This window comes from Phyllobates terribilis, unplaced genomic scaffold (genome assembly GCF_046119375.1).
Source record: "Phyllobates terribilis strain yellow unplaced genomic scaffold, ASM4611937v1 Scaffold_1__5_contigs__length_1240528914, whole genome shotgun sequence".
NCBI lineage: Eukaryota > Metazoa > Chordata > Amphibia > Anura > Dendrobatidae > Phyllobates > Phyllobates terribilis.
In genome coordinates, this window is record NW_027362761.1 from 1,191,119,530 (window position 1) to 1,191,134,818 (window position 15,289).

The 15,289-nt window shown below is 44.5% G+C and overlaps 1 long non-coding RNA gene across 1 annotated transcript in view; it reads right to left on the bottom strand.

Moving 5' to 3' along the window:
• Nucleotides 1-11,229: 11,229 nt before the first annotated feature.
• The window catches only part of LOC141173218 (uncharacterized), a 30,974-nt gene continuing 26,914 nt past the window's right edge, over nucleotides 11,230-15,289 (bottom strand). The window contains exon 3 of the long non-coding RNA XR_012252617.1: nucleotides 11,230-13,776. This is a non-coding gene — a long non-coding RNA (uncharacterized lncRNA). The remainder of the gene's footprint in view (nucleotides 13,777-15,289) is intronic.

Genomic DNA, 15,289 nt, shown 5'->3' on the forward strand with positions numbered 1-15,289 from the left:
CTGAGCTCAGTCCCACACTCCATCCTTACCCGGGAGTGGAATACCACACCTCTGGGTCGAGGTGCAATACCCCTGTAGCAGCCGAGTCCTCAGGGTGCTACACATGCCCAAAAACACACAAAGGAAAAGAAAAAAAAACAAGTGTCAGTTTTTTAAATTTTCCTTTTCAAAATGTGCTCAGCCGGCGATAATGTCACGCAAGGTGTGGGAAAGATTTAGTGTAACACACTTTTTTTTTCTATACTTGCACAAGCTACCTCAAGAGTTTTACTACAATGACTGCCCTTGGGCGTTTACTGTTTCTACAATCATGGCCAAAAGTGTTGGCACTAGTGATGAGCGAGCATGCTCGTTTAACTCTTTCACCAAGCATGCTCGGGTGCTTACCGATTATCTTCGGCATGCTCGCATATTATGTTCAAGTCCCTGCGTCTGCATGATTTACGGCTGTAAGACAGCCTCAACACATGTGAGGATTCCCTAACAAACAAGCAATCCCTGCATGTGTTGAGGTTGTCTTTCAGCTGTAAATCATGAAGACGCAGGGACGCAAACATAATATACTAGCTCGCCGAAGCTACACGGTAAGCACCCGAGCATGCTCGGTGAAAGAGTTAAACGAGCATGCTCGCTCATCACTAGTTGGCACTCTTGAAATTTTTGCAGAAAATGAAGTGTAATTGCAATAATTTTCTGGGAGAAATAAATGTTTTGTTATACACCTATTTATTTTCTTTGTGTGTATTGAAACACAAAAAAACAGGAGAAAAACAAAACAAAAACAAATTGAACATAATTTCACACACACACACACACACACAAAAAGGGCCAGACAAAAGTTTTGGCACCTTTCCAAAATTGTGGGTAAACAACTTGGTTTCAAGCATGTGATACTTGCCATAGGTGAGTTTGAATGAGCAACAAAGATTGAGTCAACTTCTCCCCTTTTTTGTGTGTCTGTGTGTGCCACACTATGCATGGAGAGCAGAAATAGCAGAAGAGAACTGTCTGAGGACTTGAGAACCAAAATTGTTGAAAAATATCAACAATCTCAAGGTTACAAGTCCATCTCCAGAGATCTTGATTATGTTGCGCACTGTGGACCAAAGGAACATCAAGAAGTTTAGCTAAAGTTCCATGGGTTGTAATCTCTCTGGACGTGGACAGCAGATAAAAATTAATGAAAGGTTGTAAAGCAGGATAGTCCGGACGGTTGATAAGCAGCCCCAATCAAGTTCCAAAAAAATTCAAGCTGTCCTCCAGGCTCAGAATTAGCATAAACTATCCATCGACATTTGAATAAAATAAAATGCTATGGCAGGAGAAATAGGAGGATCCCACTGCTGACAGAAAAAAAAAGCTAGACTGCAGTTGGCCAAAATGTGCGCGAGTAAGCCAAAATCCTTCTTGTGAACAGTTGAGTCCAAGATAGAGCTGTTTGGTAGCGCAAATTATTCTACTGTTTACCGAAAACTGAATGAGGCCTACAAAAGAAAAGAACACCATACCTACAGTCAAATATGGTGGGGGCTCAAAGATGTTTTGAGGTTGTTTTGCTGCCTCTGGCACTGGGTTTCTTGACAGTGTGCAAAGCATTATGAAATCTGAAGATTGGCAAAAGGATTTTGGGTAGCATTGTAATGCCCAGTGTAAGAAAGCTGGGTTTGTGTCCTAGGTCATGGGTCAGCTGGACAATGACCCCAAACATACTTCAAGAAGCCCCCATAAATGGATGGAAACAAAGTGCTTGAGAGTTCTGAAGTGGCTGCAATGAGTCCGGATCTAAATCCCATTGAACACTTGTGGAGAGATCTTAAAATTGCTGTTGTGAGAAGATGTCTTCAAATATGAGAGACCCGAAGCAGGTTGTAAGAAGAGTCCAAAATTCCAGTTGAGAGGTGTAAGAAACTTGTTGATGGTTACAGGAAGTGATTAATTGCAGTTATTTATTCCAAAGGATGGGCAACCAAATATTAACTTGAGGGTGCCAATAATTTTTACCGACCCCTTTTTGGAGTTGTGTGAAATTATGTCCAATTTGCCTTTCTTTCCTCTGTTTTTTAGTATTGTTCCAATACACAAAAAGGAAATAAACATGTGTATAACAAAACGTGTAATTGCAACAATTTTCTGGGAGAAATACTTCATTTTCTAGAACAATTTCAAGGATGCCACTTTTGGCCAGGACTATATTCTAATTCTTTATAGGGTAAAGAAATATAAAAACTTGTACTATCAAAACAGTGCAAGTCCTTGCATAACTTGTTTTGCAGTAAATTTGTTGTTTACAGGGATTACGGTTTTCACTTTAGTGCCGGACGGCTGGGCCAGCTCCAGGTTTTCGTGGGCCCTGGGCGAAAGAGTCTCAGTGGGCCCCTATAACACATTCCACCATTCAGGATACACAGATACGGCGGAGAAATATAGGTATAGTACACAGGGCCCTGCCTGCCCCCTCATCCTTCACATATGCAAACATGGGCGCACACAGTACGCAGACATGCGCACACACACAGTACGCAGATATGCGCACACACACAGTACGCAGACATGCGCGCACACACATAGTACGCCGACATGCGCGCAAACACAGTATGCAGACATGCGCACACACTACACGCAGACATGCGCACACACTACACGCAGACATACGAATTCACACAGTACGCAGACATGCGCGTTCACACAGTAAGAAGACATGCGCGCGCACACAGTACGCAGACATGCACGTTCACACACAGTATGCAGACATGCGCGCACACCGTGCACAGACATGCGCGTTCCACAGTACGCAGACATGCCCATTCACACAGTACGCAGACATGCATGCACACACGCACACAGCATGCAGACAAGCACGCACACATACACAGTACGCAGACGTGCATGCACACACGCACACAGTATGCAGACATGCACACAGTACACACACATAGAGTACGGAGACATGCACACACACAGTATACAGACATGTGCACACATGCACATGGTACACAGATACGCACACATACAATATGTAGACACGCATATACACAAACACGTACACATACAGACATACATGCTTATTTGAACACAAATTCTTAAAAACACATATAAAATGGACATAAATATAAATACACGGTCATATTCACTGATATACACAGATATTCACATCATACACACACACACACACATTAGAAATGTCTTTAATATGAGGATTGGGGAAACTGGCGACAAACCTCGCTCACCTACCCCCGGCCTGTGTCCAGTCTAGCAGCTCCTCAGGTATGTGGCATTGCAGGGCCGCTGGCATGTCAGACATGGCCTTGGACCATCACAGGGGCGCTGCTTGATTGCCGGCACTTCACCAGACATGACCGTGCGCTGTGCTCAATTAAAGGTGCAGTGTCGCCCCGGCCGCGTCATTACTACCAGACACAGCCGCACAGCGCTCTGCGCACTGCCATGTCTGGTGGAGTGCCAGCAATCAAGCAGCACCGGCGGACCTGCACAGATACTGGGGAAGTGGCATGGGCCCTGACAGCGAGTGGGCCCCCCTGATGATCTAGGGCCCCGGGACTTGCCTGGGTGTGCCGAGTGCTGACGCCAGTCCTGCCGGACGGCACAGCTGGGCTAGTACGTGTTGCCACTTCTAGCTTTTACTGCCCATGTCCCATGCCTGGGGACAGGCATGTAAAGGTAGAGGGAGCATGTAATACCCCAGAGTTAGGTATTACTATAAAGTTTTATGATGTTATGTATGATATGGAAGTTTCACACTATTTTCTTTAGGAATCTGTATTATGGTTTTGTGGGTCACTGTGAGGCAGCACTTAATGCTGTGTCGTCACACCTGAGATGATGCAATTTATCTTAATTATCCAGATGTAAATTCAGTAGGACCAGAGACATAGGCGATTATCTTTATGTTGACTATTGAATTTATGTGTTTTTCTTTGGCTGGTCAAGACACATTGACTATTGTCATGAATGAGTTTGAATCTTTACTCTTCTGATAGGTTGAATTGATATTTGTAAATTGATGAATGGCTGCTATTTACATCTCATATCAGCTCCTACAGTTTATTGTACTGCTATTTTTGCAAGACAGGGGCACAGGGTCATTGAACAATCAATATTTGTTAATATGTTGATTGACCATTCTGTGGGTCCGTGTAGCTTGTTGACCTGCAAATCAAAGGAGGATAAACTAGGCAGATTGATCAAATACTCAAACAATGTGAGTTAATTTCATCACACCTTCCCCTTGACCTTTGGATGATGGCTTGAAAGACAGTCGTGAATTATATAAGGGGGATATGCCTCTGTATCAAGAGTGACTTGACAGAACACCATGACTCCATAAAGGAACACTCTACCAGGACAACATGGCTCCATCAAAAGGGACACAGATTTGACATTCTACAGGATGTCAGTTTAGGAGACATATTTATATTTATACATACAGTATATATTGCATACATATATATTATACATTTATATTTATCATGAGTATTTATTTATTTTTTGATACATATATCGTGCTATCGAGTCTGTTAGATCATTGCTCATTGACAATCCCCTGTTTATAATCTTTTTGGGGAATTCAAGTTTCTTGCAACTAGCTTTATACATTTATTCAAGCTAGTATGCTGTGTCCTCAACGGGGTCATTTTTTTTTATCCCTTTTTTAATGTGCTGTGTGTGTTTTTTGATATCAATGGAAATTTTTTTTTACTGTTTATTAATATTGTATGTATTCATTTTGAATTTTTGGTGCCGCATATACACCCATACACCCCATTTTCTCCTTGTGTTACTGATCTCAGCTTTCTGGGTGTATGGCACAATATCCTAGTTTATTATTATTGTGGTGCCAGTTGTTTTCTGTTTCTCTAGCTTAGGACACCACGGCCCCAGCTGGAAGAACACAGATCTCCTCCATTGACTATCACTGAACCCATGGATACGTTTGGAGAAGCTAGGTTAGGACCATCCGGTCATCTGGCTCCATGGAGATGTTTGGAGAATCCAGGTTGTGACCCTCCGGTCACCTGGAACCAATGGATATGTTTGGGGAAGCCAAGATTGTGATCCTCCAGTCACCTGGCCCCATGGAGACATTCGGAGAAGCTAGGTTGAGACCATCCGGTCACGTACCTCAATGGACTGTCAGCTTCCTAAGCTTGTCATTACCTCCTCTCTGGGTGTGCCCACCAAAAGCAGGGTGCACAGGTGGGGGTTGTCAGCCCTGGAAGCCCCGAAGTCGCAGCTGCTCTAATCCCGGCGAGCCAGTGGAAGGGTGAGACTGTGGTTTTGCACAATCTTGGGTATTTTGCTGGGACTGATCTATATGTTGTCTATTGGTGGTTCAATAAATTATTACCACTCTTTTACCCTCACCATGTGTTGTCTGAGTAGTATTATGCTCACGGGAAAAAGAGAGCGGGTGTTCAGTGGGATGAGCCCTGGTTCATCTGGTCTCGGGACAGGGGACAATAGCACCCACTCATGCCCCCGTGTCTCCACATCAGGTAATAGATAGTCAAAACCTCACGGAGCTAAAGTTTTACTTTCAGTCTAGTCTGAGAGTCTAGTCTGCATTCGATTAGAGAACAGCTAAAGAACACACCAGGAAGCATGGAAGGGAATTCACCGTTCCAGTGGGCCATATGGTAAGTGACTGACCGGAAGAAACCTGTAGGATAGCCTGAGGACGAAGAACCTTGGGGCAGATGGAATTCCCTGGTCTGCACAGTACCCTTAGCCTAAGGCCGGCATCACACCAGTGTATGGCATCCGATACGAGAGCATCGAATGCAATATGGTAATGACACTCAATATGGTAATGACACTCAATATGGTAATGACACTCAATATGGTAATGACACTCAATATGGTAATGACACTTGGCTCCTGCTCTGCTGCGAGTGGGAGCCGAGTGTCATACTACTGTGCTGCTCTTCTCTCGAATGAGAGGATTGCACAGCTGCAGAGGAGGCGGAGAAAGTGATTTCTCCATCTCCTCCATGGCGTGACTCTGCGTATATCGGACTGCACTGGGATGCCATCCGAGTGCAGTCCGATGTTTCACTCGTGCCCATAGACTTGTAAGGGTGTGAGTGAATTGAATCTCGCTGCAAATCTCAGCATGCTGCGGATTGTTCTCTCATGCCGAATTGGCATGAGATAATCGCTGATCTGAGCAGTCCCATAGAGTAACACTGGGCCGAGAGCTATGCGACGTTTTATCGCATAGCACTCGGCCGTGTTATACGGAAATGTGACCCCGGCCTAAAAGAAACAAATGCGCTGTGGACACAGAAGGAATAAGGGCCTGGAGGGTGGTCCCCCATAAAGAAGATGGGAATACAGGAATCCTACAACATCATGAAAGGTAGAGGGACCAGGGATGTTGGGGTCTGCTGGGGAACGCCATTCCAGTGGCAGCTTGGACAGCGGGATAGGATCTGACTGCACTCGCTGTTCCAAGTAAAAGTTCATCTGCTTTACTGTTGAACCATCTCTCTCCATACCAACACCACAGGTAACGTCACCAACCACCACAACTAGAGAGGGAACAGTAACAAAATGTCTCATAGAAGGTCCACTGCGGAGTAGGCATACGTGTACCTTCTGAAGCCGAAACTTCTTCAGCCAGTGATGACTCTTCCACGGAATCCCACAGCTTCAATGGTAGTGTAGTCAGAAGTCAGTGCTGAAACATCAGAAGTACGGCCAAGCTCCCCTCCCTCCTCCATTGTAGTATCCGCCAATTCATTTTCCCTGTACATACCCCGGTAAATTTTAGCAACTCCGGGAATAAAGCTTGATGTCACTAATTTTATTCCCTTTGAGTTTTTCCAAAGTTTTGTCGCCCATTAAGTTCTTACAATTAATTGCCCAACAAAGAAATCACTATGTCAGGCAATGTATTTACCCTTCCCCCTCCCCCACCCTCCAAAAAAAAATGACCTGGGGATTCATGAACGGGAATGTAAAGACAAGTGTCCTTGAAATAAGACGTTTTCAGGGGTATGCAAAAGTAGCTGATTCTCTACTCAGAAGTTTCAAGGATTCTATCAGTGCCGGGGAAACCAACAGAAGTGCAAGGCATGTGATAAACCTCATCCCATTTTCTTTGGAGACTTTTGGTAATTATATAGCTTCATGTATACAGGCATTTCTAAAATAGTAATAATAGCAGAATTCATAGCTGCATAATAAGTTCAGACACTCCCTGCACCCAGTGCAGTCACACCTCAGCAGTTTTGTTTCAGTAAGTTATTTTGAGAATTCCACACCCCATGAGGCTTTGGCACGCCTTAGGTCACCTACTCCTTCCTTACTCTAAACTTTCCCCCCTCTTTCTTCATGTGTTAGGAATGGTAGCTCCGTACCTGAGTGGGCCCCTTATACTTCTGGGCGGGCTCCGGCTCTCCAGCGGATCACCCGTCGCCCTTCACTGGCCATGAAGGGGCAGAGTGTCACCTCCGGGGGCGTAGAGCTTGTGGGGGTACTCGCTCAGTCCGGATATCGTATTCTAGGAGATACACTTCTAGCATCGCTGGGAGGCGGGACACCGCTGTTCCCAGCAATTATGCTGTGCGTGGACCCCAAGATGCTGGGTCCCCTGGTGTTAGTTGCTGCCAGGGGGTGTAGAAAGCCGTACCTGCTGGGGCAGTCAGATGGTCGGAGGTTCCCTCCAGTCTTCTCTCTCCTCCAGTGTCTCTGTGGTCTGGGGTGGACATTGGGCGTTGCCCAATTTTTTGCCTCCTTTTTTGTTGCTGATTATTTCAGTTCTGGTGGGTGGTTAAGGTCGGAGTTTCGGTGGTTCATGCTTTGGTACCTGTGCTTGGTTTATTATTGTTCACCTTAGTTAATACAGTTGCGCTGTATTTTTTGGTTCTGGTGTGGTTACCCTGTCTGCTGTTGGAGTGTTTGGTCACCGGTGTGGTTGCCCTGTCTGCTGTTGGAGTGTTTGGTCACCGGTGTGGTTGCCCTGTCTGCTGTTGGAGTGTTTGGTCAACCGTGGCTGTGCTGCTTTCCGCCTTGGAAGGGCACTGCTAAAGTTCCCCCTTGCCAGGACCAAAAGGCCACCCCTATCCCTTCCCATGTGTTAACTTGGGTCTGAGGGGTAACTTTTTTTCCTTTTGGAGAGTGACAAGCCAAACCTGGCATCTCAGTGAGGAGTCTTTATAAGCCATGCAATGCTCCTATGGGAAATTAAATATGCAAATTGTCTAGGTGCTCTGCTTCCAATAGGTGGTGCTAGAGTTCCTGTACTAACTTCAAATGCCATAAAATATACAGTGAGAGATATTTTGAGGATCGGTTCAACCGCATCAACGGCAACGGTTGACCAAACACACCAACAGCAGACAGGGCAACCACACCGGTGACCAAACACTCCAACAGCAGACAGGGCAACCACACCGGTGACCAAATACTCCAACAGCAGACAGGGCAACCACACCGGTGACCAAACACTCCAACAGCAGACAGGGCAACCATACCGGTGACCAAACACTCCAACAGCAGACAGGGTAAAGTGTGGCTCAGATGCTGCCGCAGGGTTGATCAGCTGGTCATGATGGGCGAGAAGGACAGGAGGGTTTTTGTTCTTTTCTAGAATAGAAAAATTCATTAGTACAAATTCTGGAAGCATCCAGTTAATCTGTGTACCCACTTTGTTTTTTTTAAAAAAAGACTGCTATAGGATTAATTATATATGTAGTAGTAATCACTTTTATTACCAAATGTAATATCCCTGAAAACCCACCACCACCTAGACCCTTAAACCAGTAACCAGTGGGATTTATCCAGGATAATCAACTAGGCCATTCAGGAGTCCAATCTTCTTGTGATTTTGTTGTCCTGAACAATTCGCTCACTTTCTTCGCTTGCTCTATGTATAGTGTTTTACCTGCATAACCCCAGACAGCTCAATATAGGGAAAAAAAAACAATAAAGATTGTGAGAAACAGGAGCAAGTTTTTATAAAAGTAAAACACTTTATTAGTAACAGTCAGTAAAAACACATAAGCTAAAAAATAGGGAAAGAGGAGAGTAGAAGCGACACCAAGGTGCCACCTTCACGCAGGTAGTATGCCAATCTAGGCAAAGATAATCAATGGCTGCAAGGTGGGAGAAGTGTGGTCCCAAAAAACAATAGAACTTATGACTGCATGTCAATATAATAGAAATAAAATGGCATCACACACCAATTATTTAGATAAAATACTTGTGCAAAATGAATATAATACACCCAAAGAACTGACAATACGTAAACCACCTCAATGCTAGTGCAAATATAAACGTATATATAAGTGGTGCTGTCAAAAAGGTGCAACAGTTGTATATAGAATATTTAACAACGGTGAGTATGCCCAAAGTCAAGCCGTAAATTACATACACATGATTAGGTGGTAACAAAGGAAGGACTTCAAAATATCCCAACCAAAGACAAAAATGCAAAAAAAAAAAATATATATATATATATATATATATATATATATATATATATATATACATATATAAAACGCCTGATATACAACCTTAGTGGAGTGTGGATGAGCCCCAACGCGCGTTTCGAATTTTGCTTCCTCGGGCTGCTCAATATAGTGACAGCAGGATGGATCTATTTGACACATTCCTCCTTGCAAAGCAGATAGATAATCTAACACAATTGTGAGCCGTTTAGTCACTAGTATCACCTGTCATGTAAGTGTAGAACATACATTTAAAGCAAACACAATCAGTACTATTGTCAAAAAGTTCATCCAATTGCACAATATGCGTTTTTTTTTTTTTGTTTTTTTTTTAAACCTACCATTAGAGAAGAAATTTGGGATATGTTTCGCACATACAGTACAGACCAAAAGTTTGGACACACCTTCTCATTTAAAGATTTTTCTGTATTTTCATGACTATGAAAATTGTACATTCACACTGAAGGCATCAACACTATGAATTACCACATGTGGAATTATATATGACGCTCCCCGTGGGCCGTGGGGTACCCGGTGCCGGGCCGGTGGATGCTGGGGGTTGTAGTCACAGTGGCGGTGACCCGGTCCGTGACCCAGGGCGGTCAATCCAAGGGGAATTTATATGTATAGGTTTTTATGATGTCCGACTACGCCACCTGTGGAGTGCGGCTAAAGGGGGCCGCCGCTGCGGAACAGTCCTCTGAAGCTGGTGGTTTTGCAGCAAGGGTGGTATAACTCCCCACAGGAAGAGTTAGCTTCAGGGCAGTGTGTGTGTGGATGGTGGTGATTGTTGTGCAGGGAGTCAGTTATAAACACAGAGTCAGTGGGATGCAGTCTCAGGTCCTTTACTCACAGTTGTTTCATTCCAAATCATCGCTGCAGATCACGACTTCCCACGTTGTCCCATGTTTACTCAGTGAGGGGCTCAGCCCACCCCCAGGTAGCTCCGGAGTACTTAGCAGGACCCCCTTCTGTGTGTCCTTTCTCTGGCCTTCTCCCTGCACCTCACACCTAGTGACTCCAATCCGGTTCCAACCACCGTGTCTTTGTGCGACGCAGAAAAGGTGAACGGATGGACTCTACATACCTGGTTCCCACCGTGAAGCATGGAGGAGGAGGTGTGATGGTGTGTGGGGGGGGGGCTTTGCTGGTGACACTGTTGGGGATTTATTCAAATTTGAAGGCATACTGAACCAGCATGGCTACCACAGCATCTTGCAGCGGCATGCTATTCCATCCGGTTTGCGCTTAGTTGGACCATCATTTATTTTTCAACAAGACAATGACCCCAAACACACCTCCAGGATGTGTAAGGGCTATTTGACCAAGCAGGAGAGTGATGGGGTGCTACGCCAGGTGACCTGGCCTCCACAGTCACCAGACCTGAACCCAATCGAGATGGTTTGGGGTGAGCTGGACCGCAGAGTGAAGGCAAAAGGGCCAACAAGTGCTAAGCATCTCTGGGAACTCCTTCAAGATTGTTGGAAGACCGTTTCCGGTGACTACCTCTTGAAGCTCATCAAGAGAATGCCAAGAGTGTGCAAAGCAGTCATCAAAGCAAAAGGTGGCTACTCTGAAGAACCTAGAATATAAGACATATTTTCAGTTGTTTCACACTTTTTTGTTAAGTATATAATTCCACATGTGGTAATTCATAGTTTTGATGCCTTCAGTGTGAATGTACAATTTTCATAGTCATGAAAATACAGGAAAAATCTTTAAATGAGAAGGTGTGTCCAAACTTTTGGACTGTACTGTATCTCAAATTTCTTCTCCCATGGTACATGGATTACGGTCCTGGCTTTGGTTCCCATTCTCATTGTCTTTTTTCGCTAACATATGTGCTGGCATGATATTGTACAGTAGGTCTTTTTTTCCCCAAACCCATGTGGCTGGCTGAAGCCGAACCAAAGTGAATGTTCCTCCTGCTCCCTTAGGTAACCACCAATAAGCATTAGGTCCTCAAACAGCATACACTCCAGAGGATAGTTGATATTGGATTCCATTAACATGTCAACCAGATTCATAAGGGTAGAGCAGTAAAAAACAAACAAACCGCACACCATGCGGACCATCGGTATGGCGTCTGATTTTTACGAATACATTACAATTCTGTAATATAGGAAACTGTAAATGATTAGTAGCTGCTGAGTAAAGAAAAAACGGATTGCATATATGCTGCACATGGATGACGAGTAAAAATCATCCAACTCTCCTGGAAGAGAATAGAACAGTTTTTTTTTTTAATACGTTAGTGTGAACGTACCCTATAAGGTTAAATTGCCAACTGGGATTTTTAACCCACCCAGCTACTGGGAGTCCTACTATTTGTGTCCCTGAAATTATCCTCTAAATACAACGCATTTATATTCCAACTATTCAGGATAATCAACTCCTCTTCTGTTAATGGGATGGCTAGGTAGGGCATTGATGTGGCTGGGTGCAAAGCCAATAGTCTGTATTATTAGTGAACTCCACTATAACTTGGAGGTGTTTTTATGAACACATTATCCCACTCATCCTGGAGGTAATGCATACGTTTCTGATAAGTACTTGTGTTATTCCTGATTATAAATTGAAGCTATACAGAATTATGTGGGTTGACTTCTCGTATTGGCTGATAATGACTTTTCCAGTGAGAAGCATGAATCCACTGGTTCTTTCCTTCCAGTTTAACTAAGGTTGGAGTAATTAATTGGGTTTGGTATGGCCCCTCAAATCTGGGTCCCAAACTTCTTCTAATTATTCACGAAAACCCAGTGTTCATGCTTTAGTGAATTACACCCTTTGTAAGATGGCTGTCGGACACCTAGTGGTTGGAAGATAAACTTTGAGTAATGCTTTAGTACATATAGGACTAAAAGGGGTTAAATCGGCCATGACAGATCGATTGTGAGCAGCTGAAGAGTGGGGAGAGACGGCTGCTCAACATATCTCCACCCCTGGGTGGGGTTCACTGTGGAAATTAAGAGCAGTTTGTCTCACACATGGCTGTGCATGTGGAGGTGTGTAGATCTCCTGGATTGAGTTCCTTTGCTACAGGACTAAAAAAATGGACTTTTAACCAGGTGAGCTAACCAGCATTATTGTATGAACATGTTGTTTTATGTTACATTTTATGGCGGACAAAGGCTGTATTTGAGTTTCCTGTAATGTGGTTTATGAGGACTGAAATAAACCATCCGGACTTTCAATACAGATAGTTCCTGTGATACCTCAGGTTGCTCCCAAGTGAGTAGCATTGCTGCACCCTCTATTCCTTCTGTGTCTGGTACGGAAAAGAAAATGTCTGATGTAAAGCACTGACATCCAGTTAGGTCCTTGTGTAGGTGCTGCAACTGTTGAGGAAAATAGCCAATCTTAGCAAAGCTCCCAAAAAGGAATCTCATAGGGAGAGAGCCCTGTTTTTCCTGTTATGTGCACACGGTAAGTTTTTTATGCATTTTTGATGCTGTTAATCCTCTCGGAATTGGCCCCAAAAAACGCATTGTAAATATATAGGGCTACTCAACAAAATATCTGCTACTCCAGATGGGTTTATAGTTGTGTGCCACACCAAATGCATATCTCAAATCTATATAAAACGTTCGCAGTTCGGTCTTCTGCCATTGTACATGCTGCAGCAAGTAGTGCCTGCAGCTCCATCAATATGTATACAAAGCCATGTGGATTGACTTAGATGATATAGCAATAGTCTAATATCTGTAGTACGAGAGAGGATAATTGGTTATGTCTGGAGCCTTTCACACTATGCTCATTAATTCTGAATTGCTCCATGGCTTATACCACGTGGTAGTATAGTATTGGTGGAGGTGATAGCCTGCACCTGATACTAAAAAGAGTTAAAAGTACGCTCCCAAAGTTAGAACCCTCTGGGGCTGCAGTTTGGCCTAGGTAGGTTTAACTGTAGCAGCCAGCCCAGTAGAGGGAGGGGGAACTAAGTGCTTGTGTCAAGTGCAGGAAGTGAGCACAGTCAGTAGTTGTGCAGTACAGCATAAACCAGCAGGCTCTGTAGGGGCTGCTAGGGTAAACGTAGGCCTAGTATCCTGGACAGTGGATCGCCAGAGAATCCCTCTGCCACAGTTCCCTTAGCCAGCCTGGAAACCTTGAGATAGTCGTCGGGGTCCTGGGGGCACATCCTGTTTGAGAGGCTGCAGAAGAAGTCAGGACTCAAGTTCTCAGAAGCGGAGAGAAATGGGATCCAGATATACTGTCATTGGTGAGGAAGAAACTCTAGGGCTAGAGAAGAAAGCAACAGAGATGCTTCACCTAGATCAGAAACCAGGTCTGAAGTTGCATCCGGTACCTGTGGGAGAGATGACAACCTGTTAGCCTTATCCTTTATACCAGCCTGTATATACTGTAAATACTTCCAGTTACCAAGTAAAGTTCTGGTGGTTTTATGAACTCTTTGTCCTCCAAAATGATTTCTGCCCTGGTTTCAGAAGAGGAATTCCTGGAGTCAGAAGAGGCCGGCTGGCCAGAAGTAAGTGGGAAACACCACATATGTAAGGGATAGGCCCTTACCGGACATTGAATATACTGTGACTTTAAAGCATCATGCTCCCCTCTGAGCCTTGGTGTTGGACTAGTCTCTTCCCCCTGCTGTTGTTAGTATGTGCTGGGAGAGAAAGGAGAACCAGGAAGAAGAGACCTCGTGTGGATGTGTGTGTGTCTGAGGTAACAGGGAGACACTGTCAGCTTCCCTGATCAGCAGAGACTATAAAGAAGGCACTGTTAATCTATGGAAAGAGAAGATTAAGGACTATAGCAAGATTTGTTGTTTGGGACTGTGTCAAGAAGTAGATAAATTTATCCTTTTTTTGAAGAACGTTTTCCCTGGAAACTGAGGACCTGAGATAACACACAACACTGCGTGTCAGCCATTCTTTCCCACCAAGAACAAGCGGCGGCCGCCGTCTGCACCTGATCTGCCCACGCGTGAGTGACCCATCGATGTGTAGCTAGGACGCTGTAGCAGTTTGGCCCGAATAGTGGAAAGTCATATAGGGGATTAGCTCAGAGTAGTTTGTGAAACTGGTTGTGCACTGTTGATTCTGAGCTTTCATTGCCATAGCTGGCGCATAGGAAAATATAGCTGGAGCAAGTCACAAACTATGTTCATGTTGGTAATATCATTATTGTAAATATTGTTATTTTCATCTCCCGACATATAAATCCTTTAGCCGGAGTTTTGTTTCAGTCTTCTCGTCCGCTGTGCCATACTTGAATCCTGCCTTGCAGTGTTCTTTGGACACCGATACAAGTGGCGCTGCGAGCAGGGTACTGTTACAGAGATGGAGATGGCCGACAGCAATGTGGCTAATGTGAGTACCGCAGCTAATGGTGTAGCCCCTGCAAGGGCCCTCCCTATGAGCACGTTGTTTAGTGTTCTGCCCAAATTTGATGGCCAGAATATACCCCTGACAGACTGGATCACCAGATTGCAGAGCGCTGCCAAGATTTATAATGTCAGCCCAGAACTACAAGTTGAAATCGCTCTGGCCACCCTGCAAGGTGAGGGGCGCAGAAATGTTTTGTTGCAACCGGAAACCACATGTAGCACCTTAGAAGAGATGGTGAAGCTTCTGGAAGAGATATACGGTGAAACCGCTAGTGCGAGGCATCACCGGGCAAAATTCTTCTATTGATTGCTGCGCGAAGGGGAGAGAGTCTCCCAATACGCCGAAGCGTTGCAGGAAGTACTTGCAGAGGTACAAAAGAGAGAGCCAGACGGAGTAGGCGGCGTGGGATCTGTAGAATGGATACTACTAGAACAATTTATTCTTGGACTCTACAGTACTTCTCTGAGACAGATT